Source organism: Ptychodera flava, chromosome 11 (genome assembly GCF_041260155.1).
Source record: "Ptychodera flava strain L36383 chromosome 11, AS_Pfla_20210202, whole genome shotgun sequence".
Taxonomy (NCBI): Eukaryota; Metazoa; Hemichordata; class Enteropneusta; family Ptychoderidae; genus Ptychodera; species Ptychodera flava.
In genome coordinates this window covers 36,115,426-36,131,209 of record NC_091938.1, presented here as the reverse complement: position 1 = coordinate 36,131,209, position 15,784 = coordinate 36,115,426, and the positions used below count along the sequence as shown (strand labels likewise).

Genomic DNA, 15,784 nt, shown 5'->3' with positions numbered 1-15,784 from the left:
CCATTTTGTTTGCCCAGTTAATTGTCTATTACTTCAGGCCAACATTCTGTCGTGTACGAACTTTCCCTGTCAGACCAGTGTATACCTACCACGTCAGACCAGTATACGAAAGTTCCATATAATACCATAGACGGAAGCCACTTTCAAAGGTCAGACTAGCTAAGGTCTTTGGGATTTCCTATATATCGACGTGCCATTTAGTTACAGTTACATTCCGAAAGTTTTCAAATTAGCAAAGGATTTACAGTAGATTTATTATCCTCGGATCGTCAGGACAGGCCGGTACTGAGCAGTGGTCAGGCAGAACTGTCACTCTGCCTGTAGGGTTTCCGATGCTACACGTGTGGAAAAAGTATAAAAACGATCAAAAGACACCGAAGTATTTCGAATATAAGAGATTGCAAGTGCTGAACTTACCGTTCATTTTACTGCTAGTTGACCACCTGCTGGTTACGCTCAGCCAACTTGAACAGGTTGTTTTATGTTGATGAAGTCACGGCCGATTTTGGATTATAGTTTGAAGACCACAGCTTACATTATATAGACTAACAATGCGAATGACGTCACAAGTTACCGTGACCACCGTCCAGGTGATTGCGAAATATGCACGTGCTTTTACCATCCGTGAGAAGAACAGTTTTAAATTCATGAAAAAGGACAATTGTAATGTGCGCCAGCTCCGACAACATTCTTAAACCTTTCGTTCGCCAATATATCTATAGGTTGACCCGCGCCTTTTAGTGTTAAGCCGTCATTTTTCAGGTATAGATTGAGTTTTATTCGTTGAGATGAGGCGTGAGACACATATTGTACCGTACGGAGAAACATTCCAATGCAGTCGTCAAAATCCCGTTTCTTCCTAGATTCTTGACGTTATGCGGATAACTTCAATGTTGTAGTTTTCCTGAAACAAATTTAAATTCATTATGTCACATGCATTGCAGTACTTAGGTGTGACGCTTATGCCAGCCAAAGGGAATTATTGAAAACATAGTCTTCATAAAGTTACAAGGGGATGGCATATATTTGGAATTATCTTCCTGAAGATGCTACTGCCAGTCTTGCAATTTTTTGCTGATCTCACTTCCTCCTAGTAAGGTGAACTTGAAATAAACTTTTAAAGTGTTTGATCCAATCTACACTTATATAGTTGTTACATCATGGCCCCATGGTTCCACGTGTACTTCCTACCTTTTTAATGAAAATGAGATTTTTCAAAGCTCGTTGTAATAAAATGCATAAATATTAACATGTTTTGATTCAACAGAAATTAGGAGATTTGAGATAAAATTTGAAACTTAATATTTATCATCTCAAATTTAAACAACTTTTATTCTCTCTCTTGACGAATAAATCAGTATTTATTTTGAATCCTTATCTTGGTCTTTATATGGAATGCAAATCTAATATTTAGTCTTGAGGAAAGTTTGCCTCGTAAGTATTTGACAACTTTACATTTTGAACACGGATATAAATATAATTTACCAAAAACGCAGTTACTTACTTCCCTCCCGTTTGTATCTCTAGGTCATATTTCTCGTCTTTTATTTTGCAGACAGACCGTGAACAGCAACTCGGAGGCGGCTATGAGTAATTCGATGACACACATGACGTCAGCAACAAGTCTGAGAGAGTCACCAAGATATCCTAAAATGTCAAAAATTCAACGTCATCGACAGAGCACCTAATGCAGTGCTGTGAATATTATGCAGGAAGTCAAAAACACGAAGTCTTCAGTTTGCTTTTAATTCCCTGATAGACCACACCAATGTTTGTTAAAATAACTAATAAAATTAGCATGTTTCTCTTTTTCTACCTGGTACCTTCAAGTGATTTAAATAGGTTTGATTGACCAAATTGAGTGTCCCTGGATTAAAGCATTAGCCGCAAATTCATCAGGAAACTGAAAATTCACGGATTAAGACCAAAAGCTTTTGAAAATATTGTGAAGAAAAGACTGGGTTTTCAATTTGTACATTCAAAGTTGTATTTCGAGTGTCACTAAATCAGTGAAGCGTGTGTCTATGTACCTTGCAATGGCATTTTCGTACTTCACAACGGGGTTGGGGGTGGGGGATTAGTTTGGAAGGTCAAATGCTAGTACTTTAGTCCGTAGTACAATGGAAACGAAATTCTACTTTCCAGAAAAAAGATGGGAACTACGGGGGAAAATTGGTGGAAAGCTCAATCATCCCTGCTCTCTGTCTCCCCCCTCTCTCTCATACACACTCTCCCATACACACAAATGCACAAACAAATAGATAAGGGAGCGATTAGGTGTAGGGGGATTGATCGAAGGATGGACAACGGTTCAGAAAAAGTTATAAATTTCGTGTTTTAAGAAGCTATGACGCCTAAGTCTACGTGCTCTTAAAAATACGCAAATTCAGTCTCACAGGTGATGTGATTTAATTGTGAAAGAAAATACATCGGAAATTTGATTTATAACGAAATCGTAGTTTGTTTATAAAGCATTAAATTAATCAACGAGAGATAGTTGCTCTTACAGTGTAGCGCCAAGTCTGGGGGCATATATTAAACTATAAAAGCCACAATGAACTGAAGGAATAAATTCCAGCAGAATTTCGTGCTTATGGTGAGGTGATCGCGAAAGTAAAGCTACGTCGCGTAGATCGTACACGCGATGGGCCACAACCAGTAACGTACATGTGTTGCGCCCCTGGTTAGGGAATTACGAGTTGAGGTACCAGTCTGGATGGAAAATGCTTTCAGTAACTGAAATCGACTCACCAAGTGTTGATTGTAGGAACTTAAAATCCTTATCACGACATGGAAAACGTAACGTTCAGCGTCCCGGGTCTTAGTCATCAGTGTACATTCACTACAAAGTTATATACGTTTCTAGCATAACTACAAAATTATCATCATTATACAATGGTCATCACGTGGATATTTCCCGCCAATAGATTGTTTTTTAGCTTAAATAAGGTCACATCATAGAATATCCCCTTCTCGATTGTTCTTATTCAACTTTTACAAACAATTGATTTAAAGTATCACGCTTTCTCCTATCTCCTTCTCGTACGACCTTGAACCAACCTTCACACCTCTTGGCCTCATGATGGATGCTTCGAGATAAAATCTCTACATGGAAGGGCGTTACACATGTACACTGTCAGCTGCGGACCCCCGAGCATAGGCGCACGGTGAATTTTAAAAACTATTATCTGAATTTTCAATGTTGAAACATGCATTTATTAACAAACGTGCAAACGGAAATCGTGCGGCCAGATTTTGAGGCATACAGTGAACAGTGCCCATCACTACACTATGCACTACAGTGCAGTGCATGGCTGTGGCCGTTTAGCTCTGCTGTTACTTACACACTATAAAGTTAATAATGTTAACAGTAGAGCTGATCGGCCACAGCCCTGCACGGGGCACTGTTCACTGTATGTCTCAATAGTAGCTGTGCATGGCAGGGCTGTGTGTGTTCCCAGGCCATAACGCCGGGAACACACAGCCCTGCATGCAGAGCTAGTCTCAATAGCTGCCCGCACGCTTTCTGTTTGCACTGATTTAATAAAATGCATGTTTCAACATTAAAATTACAGACAAGTTATTTTAAAAGACGTCGTGTGCCTGTGCCCGAGAAGAGCCAAGCGACTAGTGCGCCAGGCGACAGTCTATGGTGTCCAATCCATGCCAAAATTACTACTTTGATTTTACAACACACATGCCATTCCGAATTCTATTTTACAATTCAACATGCTATTTCACAACTCAACATGCTATTTGACAACACATCATGGACTTCCAAATCCTATTTTACAACTCAACATGCTCTTCCCAATTTCATTTGACAATTCAACATGCTATTTCACAACTCAACATGCTATTTGACAACACATCATGGACTTCCAAATCCTATTTTACAACTCAACATGCTCTTCCCAATTTCATTTGACAACACATCATGGACTTCCAAATCCTATTTTACAACTCAACATGCTCTTCCCAATTTCATTTGACAACACATCATGACTTCCAAATCCTATTTTACAACTCAACATGCTCTTCATTTGACAATTCAACATGCTATTTCACAACTCAACATGCTATTTGACAACACATCATGGACTTCCAAACCTATTTTACAACTCAACATGCTCTTCCCAATTTCATTTGACAATTCAACATGCTATTTCACAACTCAACATGCTATTTGACAACACATCATGGACTTCCAAATCCTATTTTACAACCCAACATGCTCTTCCCAATTTCATTTGACAACACATCATGGACTTCCAAATCCTATTTTACAACTCAACATGCTCTTCATTTGACAATTCAACATGCTATTTCACAACTCAACATGCTATTTGACAACACATCATGGACTTCCAAATCCTATTTTACAACTCAACATGCTCTTCCCAATTTCATTTGACAACACATCATGGACTTCCAAATCCTATTTTACAACTCAACATGCTCTTCCCAATTTCATTTGACAATTCAACATGCTATTTCACAACTCAACATGCTATTTGACAACACATCATGGACTTCCAAATCCTATTTTACAACTCAACATGCTTTTCCCAATTTCATTTGACAACACATCATGGACTTCCAAATCCTATTTTACAACTCAACATGCTCTTCATTTGACAATTCAACATGCTATTTCACAACTCAACATGCTATTTGACAACACATCATGGACTTCCAAATCCTATTTCACAATTCAACATCCCATTCTAAAGCTAGCTCTGCGGAGCAGGGCAGTGTTACTGGCTATCGAACAAGATTCAAAATGGCGGACGCGAAATGGTCCCCTCGCACAGAGAAATGCGAACTTTGCACAAGTCTAAAAACGCAGCTTAGTACATTGTGTATCTAAACAAAATGAGCGTGCTCGAAAACTAGGATCGATCACGATTATAAATTAAAAATTGCCTGTTTTTGGAAAAGAAACTGCGCGCTGCAATCAGCAGTTTTGTCTATTGTGCACCGTGCGTGGGAGGCTTATCGTGAAAGACCGAGATTTACTATATGGCGCATCTGATATGGTCCCATCGCATAGAGAGATGAAAATAGGCTTTGTCTAAGTTCAAAAGCACAGCTTAGCTCATCGTGCATCTAGACAAGTTGAGCGTGCTCAAAATAGGAGATCGATCACGATTTGGGTGAAAAAAACCGATTGTTTTCGGTGGAGAAACTGCGTGTTGCAACCAGTGGTTGGTTTTGCCTATGGCGGTCAGCAGGGCTGTGGTGGGAGGCCTTTAGCCGGCAAGGGGTGGACCATTGGGGAGTGGAAAATTTTCGAAAAAAAAATTCCCCACAATTTCAATAAAAATAATCAGCCAAAGAAACTTGAGAAAAACAGATGACGCACTTAGGTAAAAGGAAAAAAAAATCCGTCAAAATTCTGAAACATTTTATTTTAGTCTGCATCAGATATACTATGATTCTTTGGCCAAGAAAGGGGGGGGAGGGGAGATCTGAAGGGTATAATCGTGGCCAGTAAATGAAGTAACTTTTTTATTTTATAACTTTTTGTTTTGTTCATCATATGTTTTTCTTTCACTGAAGTTGGCATCGTAAAGTAATTCGAGATATAAGATAATATAAAAATCATATCTGTGATATCGATTGTTAACAACTGTATTGTGGGTCTTTACACTATGATTAATTAACAAGAATTCAACAATTCAGGCAGCTTGCATCGGTACATAAGGGACTGGTCAGTTTCTTCGGCCTGGGGGGGGGGGCCGGTGGATTCATGGGGGGGGGGGGTCACCCTGTTTTTGACTTTGGTGATAGGGGGGGTCACCATGTTTTTGAAATGCCCAATAGGGGGGGGTCAGTGTGTTTTTGAATTTCGACACAGGCTCGTCATTGCCTAAAATGTATCGTGTCAGCCACAAATTTCATCATTCAGTTGCATTTTTCGGCCATGAAAAATACACGGCATTTAAATACACATCACTTCTAAGCCTTTTTAGGTCAAAACTTTTCGTACACATTGTATTTTTCTAAGTAGGCAACGGCGAATGTTGGATGGGAAATGGACTGTTCTGACGTTGGTGGCGCTTTACCAGATGTAAACTTAAATAAACGGCATTATTCAAGAAGTTCACGGCTTTTATTCCATAACCAAATACGTAGATACTATTTTAGCAGTTATTCTAATTACTACCGAAAATGATACCACATTTTTTCATGCCCGCAACCCGCAGCCCGCAAAATAGCGCATCCGTATTATTGCAGTTATTAGGCTTTGCTAACTTACAGTGTGTGGTTGTCGGCTACGCCTGCCTGCCTGAGGTCGGAGGTTGTGTTCTAACTGAACATATACAGTAACAGCCCCGCGGATAGAGCTTAGCCTGCAGGTTAGGCAGGGTTCGAAATTAATTGTAGTCCCTGGTCGCAGAATATCCAAACCTTGCATTTTTACTACCAGTTTCTTGAAATGGTTGCCCAATAGAACTACCATTTATTCACCTGTCATGGAATGGACTTGCAGTAAAGCTAAATTGGGTGTACTGTGTTTCAAAACCTATTTGCAGACTTCAAATATTTGCCATTTTTGCGTTTAAACCAATCTGCAGGCTTGGTAAAATTTGAACATTGAATTTATTAGGCCTAATTGATTATCAGCTAAATCTTCTTTATGCATGCAGGATGACAAGGGAGGATATGGAGGATAATATTCCTTATTATACATCTACCATCGAGAACAATAGAATTTAGCGTGCGCTAAAAAAGCCGTACGGAACTCGCGCCCGTACCGTACGGCACGGTTTCACGGCGCCCCATTCCTGCAGCTGTATCTGCGCGTTCACTGTAGAACGGTTTCAAGGGACCCCTTGGACGAGTGCCAGAACAAGTCTCGCGCGCGCTCTGTACGTACGTATGTGTGCAGTCTGGGACGAATATACCTAACACTGTTAGGTATACTGGGACGAATATACACACAATTGGGAGAAAAGAGAAGCCAGGAAATCGGGTGATTTGCATACATGTGCATAAATTAACACTTGACAGCTTGACAAGCTAAAATGTTAACTTAACCATTATATTACCATGCCCTGCCTGTCGCATTTTGATTGGTCGAGCTGAACCACGTGACTGACCACAAATACACAGTAATGGTCTGTTTATATGCCCGTGAATATCAATAATAAGATTAACAACTCAAAGTATCGTAACTTTACAGCTCAAACGTAAATCATAATCAATTACAAAATAAAATGGAGCACTTGTGGGCCTAGTTGAGATACCTTTTTCTGAAATATTTCCAGATTTGCCAACATTTTACAGCGCGCGTAACAGTGCGTCGCGTGTTTCTCAGTTCTGGCCCTGTTGTCGTTCGCTTGTGAAATTTTCGGAAATTCTGACGGTTTTCTTGGGTTCGCTGATAATATAATGGAAATAACAGACTCCGCTCTGACCATTAACGTTTATTTGTGGGCGCGGGCTCGAGGAAAACCAAATTAACGGGCTCGGCAAGCCTCGCCCGTTAATTTTTGGCTTTCCTCTCGCCCTTGCCCACAAATAAACGTTAATGGTCCGCGCGTCGCCCGTTATTTCTATAATATTTTAGTCTTGTTTTAACAAATTAAATAAAATTGAATGAATATTTGCAAAAAAGTTATTTGAGCAAAATACGCTGAGTTTGGCAGTGCTGCACCCCTTAACTTTGTCAATAAGTTTTACAAATCAATTTCATGTTTCAAAGTAGGCCTTCTTAATGGTAGATCAATCACAGTGATTTAACTGTTATTCGTCATGCAAACCATTAAAGACCTAGCATACTATTGAGGCATATGAACGCCAATCAAATGATAAAACACAGTTCCTTAAATGTTTCTAATAACACACATCATCACTTACATTCCATCACACCAAGGATTATGTGTCGTTTCTGTGTAGAAGGTGGGTGAAACCATACTTCAGTAAAGAAAGCACTCATGAAATACACATTGTCTTTGATCACCCACAACTTAATAGAATAATTCCTAAGGATATCGAAAGGGCAAGGCGAGATGCAGGTAAAGCAATACATCTCAGGAGATCAGAAACTTGTAGGCCTAACAGCTCGTGGCTTTGATGGAGTAGACACTGACAGGACCAAACAAATAGATGCAAATAGTGTCATATCGATTATCAATCTGATTAAAATCAGATGTAGAGTACGGCGACGCCTATACCTACGCGGTATTTTCTATCGCCTCTCACTACTGTAGTGAGAGGCAACAGCAAGAGACTACTGCGTAAGTATAGACGTCGCCGTACACTCTACATCTGATTTTAATCAGATTGATCGATTATTTCTCTGTACCGACCCAAACATGAAGAGAGTGACTCCAGAATATGGTATCATACACTCCAATCACAGTATCAGAGTATTCTCATATATCCTTCTGATACTGATGTTTATCACATTGGTTTGCCCTTGCTGGATTCCAAATGTTTTGATAAAGTTGAGAGCAGTACCATTCGATAATGTTTACTTTCATATGCCTACACTTTTTGTCCTGTATGGAGCACGACCTTCACTATCAATTACACAAACTGATCAAGTCAAAGTTTTTCAAACTTTATTTGTCTGCAGTTGCTACGACCACGTCTCTTTAGTGTTATGGCAAAAAATGCATTTTGATGCATTTTTTAAGAATTGCAGATTCATTACAGAAACAGAAAATGGTGATACACATGATTCAATGGATCAAGGGTCATTGGCTTTTTATAGGTTTGGTTTTACATCATTCATCAGTGACGAATTGACAACGTTTACGCTAAAAACCGGCTGGGGCTGGCTCGGTGAGCCTCGCTTGCTATAAAGACCGTTGAGGCGCGTCATCATATGGTTGAGGACAGAGCTGCGTAGCGGACGAGGGGCCGTGAGAGAGTCCAGGTGAGATTTTGCCCATATTAAAGTTTGAGTAATATATTAAAAGTACATTAACTTGATCGTTGATCGCACAGTTACTTGTTGGCTGAAAGTCCGCTCTGCACCGTCATGGCCCATCGACGTGTGTGTGTATATATATATGTATTACACTCGTATACGGGCCGCCTAGTTGCAGAGCGGAGTTCAAGCCAACAAGTAAGCTTAGCTGTGGTTGATCGACCCTATGTAATGATGTGCTGTAGTGTGGATTTGTGAGCAAGAAATTAGTGATCGTCGAAATCTGTCGCCAAGCCTTCATAGCTCCTCGCTTGCTCACATTTTTTCTTGATTGACCCACAGTCCGTGGATAGAGGGACTGTGATTAACCAAATTCTCAGAGGCTTCGCGAAGCGACTAGTAAAGCGCCTGTGGCTACAGGTCCAAACACATTTATACTCTATAAACATGCAAACAGAGGTTTAAGGTTAGTAAAGGAAGGAGGGTACAGCCATATGCTCGAGTATCCCTCCGTTCTTCAATGTTCGGTCGCCCTCACTGAAGGAATTAGACTCTCCACAGTCGCTGTGCCTTGTTTTGTGCGCGCCTACGATGGGCCTGCATTCGAAGGCTACGCTATGCAGCTGTGAGCACGCGCTGCCAGACACAGCGACTGTCCGTTCTTGCAAGGATATGAATATTCATAAGGGTAGTGACCTCAAAGAAACACCTATCTAACTGGGCGGAGAGAATATACTAGTATACTAGTAGTTGGTAGACCTATATACGCGGTATGTTTTTATTTTTCATTTTTAATTTTATTTGGCTATGCTACCTGTCATTTTTGTTTTGATTAACGGATTTGTGGAGTTCTATAAAGTACCCGGATCAGGCAGAAATCCGACCGGTCGCTTGCAAGAACGTCCAGACCCTGGGATTCGCGTCGCGTCTCTGAAGGGCGCGCGCGTGTTTCAACCGGAAGAACGCGAATGGCAGGGTCTCTGCCAGACTATGAAGGAATGAGCACAATTAACGGCAGGAGGGGGCACAGGAAACCGAAAGATCCATCGCTCGAGAGGACGCTCCCTAAGCCTCAGAAGGGAGTGTACGGCGCTTATATCTGACAAAACGTGCTTATCTGACAAAAATAACTAATTCGCGACCGCGGGTCATCCGGGTACTTGCGGTTTTTTACGTCATTTTGCGTCACGGGCGCCGTGGTGAAGTTCGGATATTTCAACCACCAAAGCAATATTCAAAGTTTCAATATACATAAATGACATAACTTTTAGTTCTACTTTTTTCACACAATTTCTGTATCATTCGCTCTTCTGTATCGTCTGATCACTCATTCACCGCGCTCGTATGTGTTTCACCTACTGACGTCACTCCGCGGTCGAGAATTACTGCTTGTAGCCTTACTCATTAGGGGAAAGTAATCCCTCACACAATACTTCGTCTGTTAAAACACACAAACGAAATCTTAATTGGAGCAGTCTAAAATCACAAACATCACAAAATAGCCATAAAATAGTTAAAAAATACAGTAAATTTCATTGATTGCGTAAAATCGCCGAGCACCTCAATTAATCACTGTGTATACATCGACCAACACATAGAGGCTGTCTTAGGGGGTAGAGGAGAGGGCACGAGGTCACATGAGGTCGTCCGCTCTCACGGTGGCAGGAGTATCAAAATCGCCACAATGGCAAGAAGAGTACTTGTGTTTGTTTTTCATCACCTTCCTCGATCGCTCATTTTGTCATTAAATTATACTCGATAAACATGCAAGTGGATGAGAAGAAAAGCGCCTACACTTATACACTGTACATGTTGCAATACGGAGTTGTCTCCATGGTCTCGACTACAGTACAGCGAGCCACAGGTTATCGTAACGTTGCTTGGATAGTCGTTCGACGCGGGCGGCCGCAGGTCGCCGTTTACTTGGCGCCGCTTACCAAGCAAACGGCGGCCTGCGGCCGCCCGCCCCGAACGACTATCCAAGCAACGTTACGATAACCTGTGCAGCGAGCGAGCGCGAGCCCGGCCGATGGAAGAACAACCACAATACAATTTACAAAAGAATAAATTACATGTCAACAATTTGAGAGTTGTTTACAGATTCGTATTAACGTTAAATTGGCAGACTCCGTGTACACAACATCGTACGAAGCGCGAAGCGACATGTACCCGCGCGCGTGAAGTGCGTTGGCTAAAGTGACTCCCCAGGGTAAGCTTATTGCTAAAAAGAGTTTTGTCAGATAAGCACATTTTGTCAGATAGGCGCCGTACAGGGGAGCGTAGAGAGCGCCCTCGAGCGACGGATCTGCCAGTCTTACTTTATAGGGGCACGGGTGCTCGGAATTGACAATGTGCGTACGCCATAATAAGTCACTGTGAAAAATGCCACAATGTTCAAAGGGTGGGGCATTGAAATCCAGAGTACCATGTGGCCCTCTGAGTTTTATTCGATGCAAATCATACCGAATAAAACACTCTGAGCGGGGCAACTGCTGCTTTGTGTGAGTGTGTGTTACACATAGGCCTATAAGACTATATCGATCGATCGATCAATCCATCTGTATCATACATATATAAATGTAGATAGACAGGTAGATAGCGGACAGATATATGTATATAGCGCCTGTCAACTCTAGTTTGTTATATTGGGATGCCCATTACATTTTTCCTTGTCAGCAGGGGGTGGGGTGGGCTCTGAAAATTCTTAGTTGTTGGAGAGTATAATTTTGCTGGTTCCCTCAAATACAATCAAGCAGTTGATCATCGCCAGAGTTCATATGGATACTCGGCACACCATTGATATACCATGCATGCCCATTCCTGCGACCTCACTTTCCATTTACATATTTATTATGTATGAACCTTGGAAGTCTGCAATTAGACATGGGCCGAGCGCTAGCGCCTGTGCAACGTAAGGGACTGGACGTAAATTTCAAGGTGAAGGGCCGGGGGGGGGGGGGGTGAAATTCGGGTGGACAGTGCTCTGAAAATTCTTAGTTGTTGGAGAGTATAATTTTGCTGGTTCCCTCAAATACAATCAAGCAGTTGATCATCGCCAGAGTTCATATGGATACTCGGCACCACCATTGATATACCATGCATGCCCATTCCTGCGACCTCACTTTCCATTTACATATTTATTATGTATGAACCTTGGAAGTCTGCAATTAGACATGGGCCGAGCGCTAGCGCCTGTGCAACGTAAGGGACTGGACGTAAATTTCAGGTGAAGGGCCGGGGGGGGGGTGAAATTCGGAGCGACAGAGCTCAAAAAATATTGACCATTCCCTGACACGTTGTCCAAAAATTTATGACCCTTCCCAAAAGTAAGGCTGAAAAATTTGTGACTCTCCCACAGTTTCAAAAATACATTCCTCGAATTCTGTTAAGCCTCGAATAATTATACCACAGATTACGAATGTCTAATTTTTGTAGAGTTTGACAGGATGTACATAAGACACACTGATGAAATAACCAATGTTACAAATGACAAAAAGTTCAGACCTATAGGTATCTATGCTCTGGTATGGTTTCTTCAGCTTTTAATCTTTGAGCTATCAAATTTGTACATACTGTGACTTTGATACACAACTGGTTCACAACAAAGATGTACTTGCTGCACAAAAATAATACATTAACAAGGAAATTCATGCTGTGACTCTAAGACAAACAGCACAGCATCTAACAATTCAATAATAAGAGGTGATTGGTAAGAACTGGGTTATAAATTTAAATCTATGGCAAAACTTTATTTTAATCCATATCGCCAAAGAACAGCCTGCTTCGGTATGTTGTCACTGTACGGCTAAATCTGGTTACTGTTAATGGTTGTGAATCATTCTCAGAATCAGTGCATTCCTACCAGATAAAGTGAATCGGACGTTGAAGACACTGATTCTGAAAATTTTGCAATTACATCCTAATTGTCATCACTGTCTTGATCAGTAGTCTGTTCGTCCTCCTCCTCATACTGACTGGTATCTTTGTCCTCAATGTAAGACTTTGCAATATGGGCTTTAATCAGTCTAACTTTATCTGCCTTTAGCAAACCTTTTGAATTCAGACTGTTGTGCTGAACATACTTGTCTAGGATAGAGACCTGTTTAGCGATTGTGTCGATCATTCTCATACATCTCACGGGAAAGTACTAAATTTGGATGGCAGCCACACTCAAAAACTGAAAGAGTGTATTCATGAATGATATATTACCAGATGTGTACAAGTCAAAATTCAGGTGCAAAAACTCAAAGGAAATTGTAAAATTATTCCATTCAGAGGGACGGCGGCAGTATGATCTGAAGAAAACAGTAGGGGCAGTGGAAAGGTGGCAGGAATACAGAACAGAAAATGATCCTTCATCGACCGGTCAGTTATTACAAGAAAATCATGTGGTTAAGGTTCCAAGACAAGAAATTGACCATTTTAAACTAACAATTCTCTAGTGTTTAATAAGCTCAGAACCCCCGTAAATTATATATTTTCAGAAGCGTAGATATAGGGGAACATTTTGAGTACCATAGTGTCACCATTGTTGACATAGCTATCACGTGACAGGTAATTTGCATAACCTTTCAAAAATCGGTTTTCCCTATGTTTTGTTTCAATGCTTTGAGATATGTGGCTGAAATTTGTGTGAGCGCAAGCTGTCCTAAGGTCTTCAAAAGTGTGTCTCAGAATTTTTTTAAACCTTCTTAAACAGTTTTTATGCCAGAAAAACTTCCAGAGCAGTGAATTTAACCGTACTTGATTTCTTTAAAATTGTGCTCCAAAAAAACTAAGCAAGATATAAAAAATCTGAGACACACTTTGGAAGAGCGTTGTAACAGCTTGCATTCCAGCAAGTTTGAGTCAGATATTTTGAAGTATTGAGACAAAACGTAGGGAAAACCGATTTTTGAAAGTTATGCAAATTACCTGTCACGTGATAGAGATGTAAACAATGGTGACACTGTGGTTACCAAAATGTTCCCGTATATCTAGGCTTTCAGAAAATGTATACATTACGGGGGTTCTGAGCTTATTAACTGTTAGAGAATTGTAGATTAAAAAGGTCAAATTTCTTGTCTTGGAACCTTAAACCAGGCGATACAGTTATTCTTGGATAAAATGAAGACAATGAAAAAAAAGTGAATAAGGACACCGAAAAAATGATTGTAACTGTGAAAACATCGTTTACAAAAATTTCACCAAGACTCAAAAACTAATAACAGGAAAAGAGGTAGAACACTGATTTAATACCAAATTAATCTCCATCATGCTTGATCCTTCAGAAACAGATCAATGAAGAACATGAAAAAATTGGGTGTTTTATTGAAAAGGGAAGGAGATGTGCAATTGTCATTTTCGAAAAGACAAAAACCAAAACGGAAGAGGACGCAAAACAAGAGAAAGGCCTGCAAACGGAGAACAAAATTACATTCAGAGAACTAAAAAAGAGTTCTGCGAAATATTGCTCCCGGGTAATACCACTATGCCATAAATGTTGATGACATTGACATTGAGAGTGTAGCTTCATTGAAAAAACGAGATCTCAGATATTAAAACACATTTTTTTAGTTACAGTTTGTGACGAAAGAAGCAAATCTGAAAATACTGGATAATTTGGAAGTCACTTATACTGATGATGATGGTGATGATGATGATGATGATGATGATGATATAAAGACAATTGTGAACATGATGAGGACGATGATGATGAGGACAATGATGATGATGGACAGGAAAATGATTAAAATGGGAAATAATTTTAGTTGAGATGTTGGTAGGAAAGTATAACTGATATGTTCATAGAGTTTGCAATGTATAGGAGTGGTAGGGGATGAATGTTTATTATATAGGAAGTACTTCATGTGGGCAAATTGTCTTTTAAACATTTTTTCTACACGCCACTACACTCGGCCCAAAATTTTGTGACCCTCCCACTCAGTGGAGCTCAAAAATTTGTGACCCTCCTCAGAGGAGCTCAAAAAATGTGTGACCCTCCCCAACAGTGGTTCAAAACATTGTGTGACCCTCCCCGAATCCCCCTGGCCCTCCCCCTGCTAATTTACGTCCGTCCCTAAACAGTAGTAATTGTTATGCAATGTCGCGAGGTAAGGAACAGGTCACTATACCATGTATACTGGCATATCTTCAGCATCCTAGTAAGGCCGGGGCTATCATAGCCATGATGGGTCCACAGTCGTCGCTTGTGATTTTTGGGTTAGCCTACACAGGTCGACGACCGCCGGCCGAGTTGCATCTCAGCTATCAACAACAGTCTATACTTCCGCCGAATTACATAAAAGGTAAATCCTAATCGCGACCATTACATCGTTCGCAGTTTCCTCGGATGATCAAGATCGGAATTTTTTTTATATTTGCATTTTTCCACCGTCGAACGACTAAAATTTACAGAGGAAAATTAAGCTTGAATATAATGTTTAACAAACATACGCGGATAGATTTAGGCCTTAGTTGAAATTACTATTGATAGCTAAAAATAGCGCCAGACATCACCAGACGATATCAGTTCGTGTACACTCTAAAATAGGAGACGTTCAAAATATATCCCATAAACGCCCATGTGACTAAAATAAACCAATCACTGTGTCGATAACGTCGTGCGGAACACCGCCGCCAACGTTGAGACGTACGTCTGTGGTCTGACACATGCGCATATCGCGACTGCTTGACTCCGCCTATCGAGAAAAACGACGGAGTCGCAGCAACAGAATCATGGAACTTAAACATCGTAAAGTTCATGCCACGGACGGAAGACACTTTCACATGGTCTTCATGACGTTTTGAGCTGAGGACTAACAATTGATGTAACCATCGGATGGCCAGTCATTGCATGTCTTCGTCCATGGTTCGATATAACGCCGGGAAAACAGACCTGTACGCAGGGCTATACGGCTG

General features: G+C 40.7%; 2 long non-coding RNA genes across 5 annotated transcripts in view; one reads left to right on the top strand and one right to left on the bottom strand.

Annotated features, from left to right (window-relative positions):
• Positions 1–1,815, top strand: part of LOC139144180 (uncharacterized) — a 104,901-nt gene extending 103,086 nt beyond the window's left edge. For all 4 annotated transcript variants that reach the window (XR_011554778.1, XR_011554780.1, XR_011554777.1 and 1 more), the window contains one exon: positions 1,556–1,815. This is a non-coding gene — a long non-coding RNA (uncharacterized lncRNA). The remainder of the gene's footprint in view (positions 1–1,555) is intronic.
• LOC139144181 (uncharacterized) lies at positions 363–15,063 on the bottom strand. Its single transcript, XR_011554781.1, has 3 exons — positions 14,998–15,063; positions 1,505–1,647; positions 363–904 (listed from the first exon to the last, which is right to left on the bottom strand). It is a non-coding gene; the product is annotated as an uncharacterized lncRNA (long non-coding RNA).
• Positions 15,064–15,784: the final 721 nt, after the last annotated feature.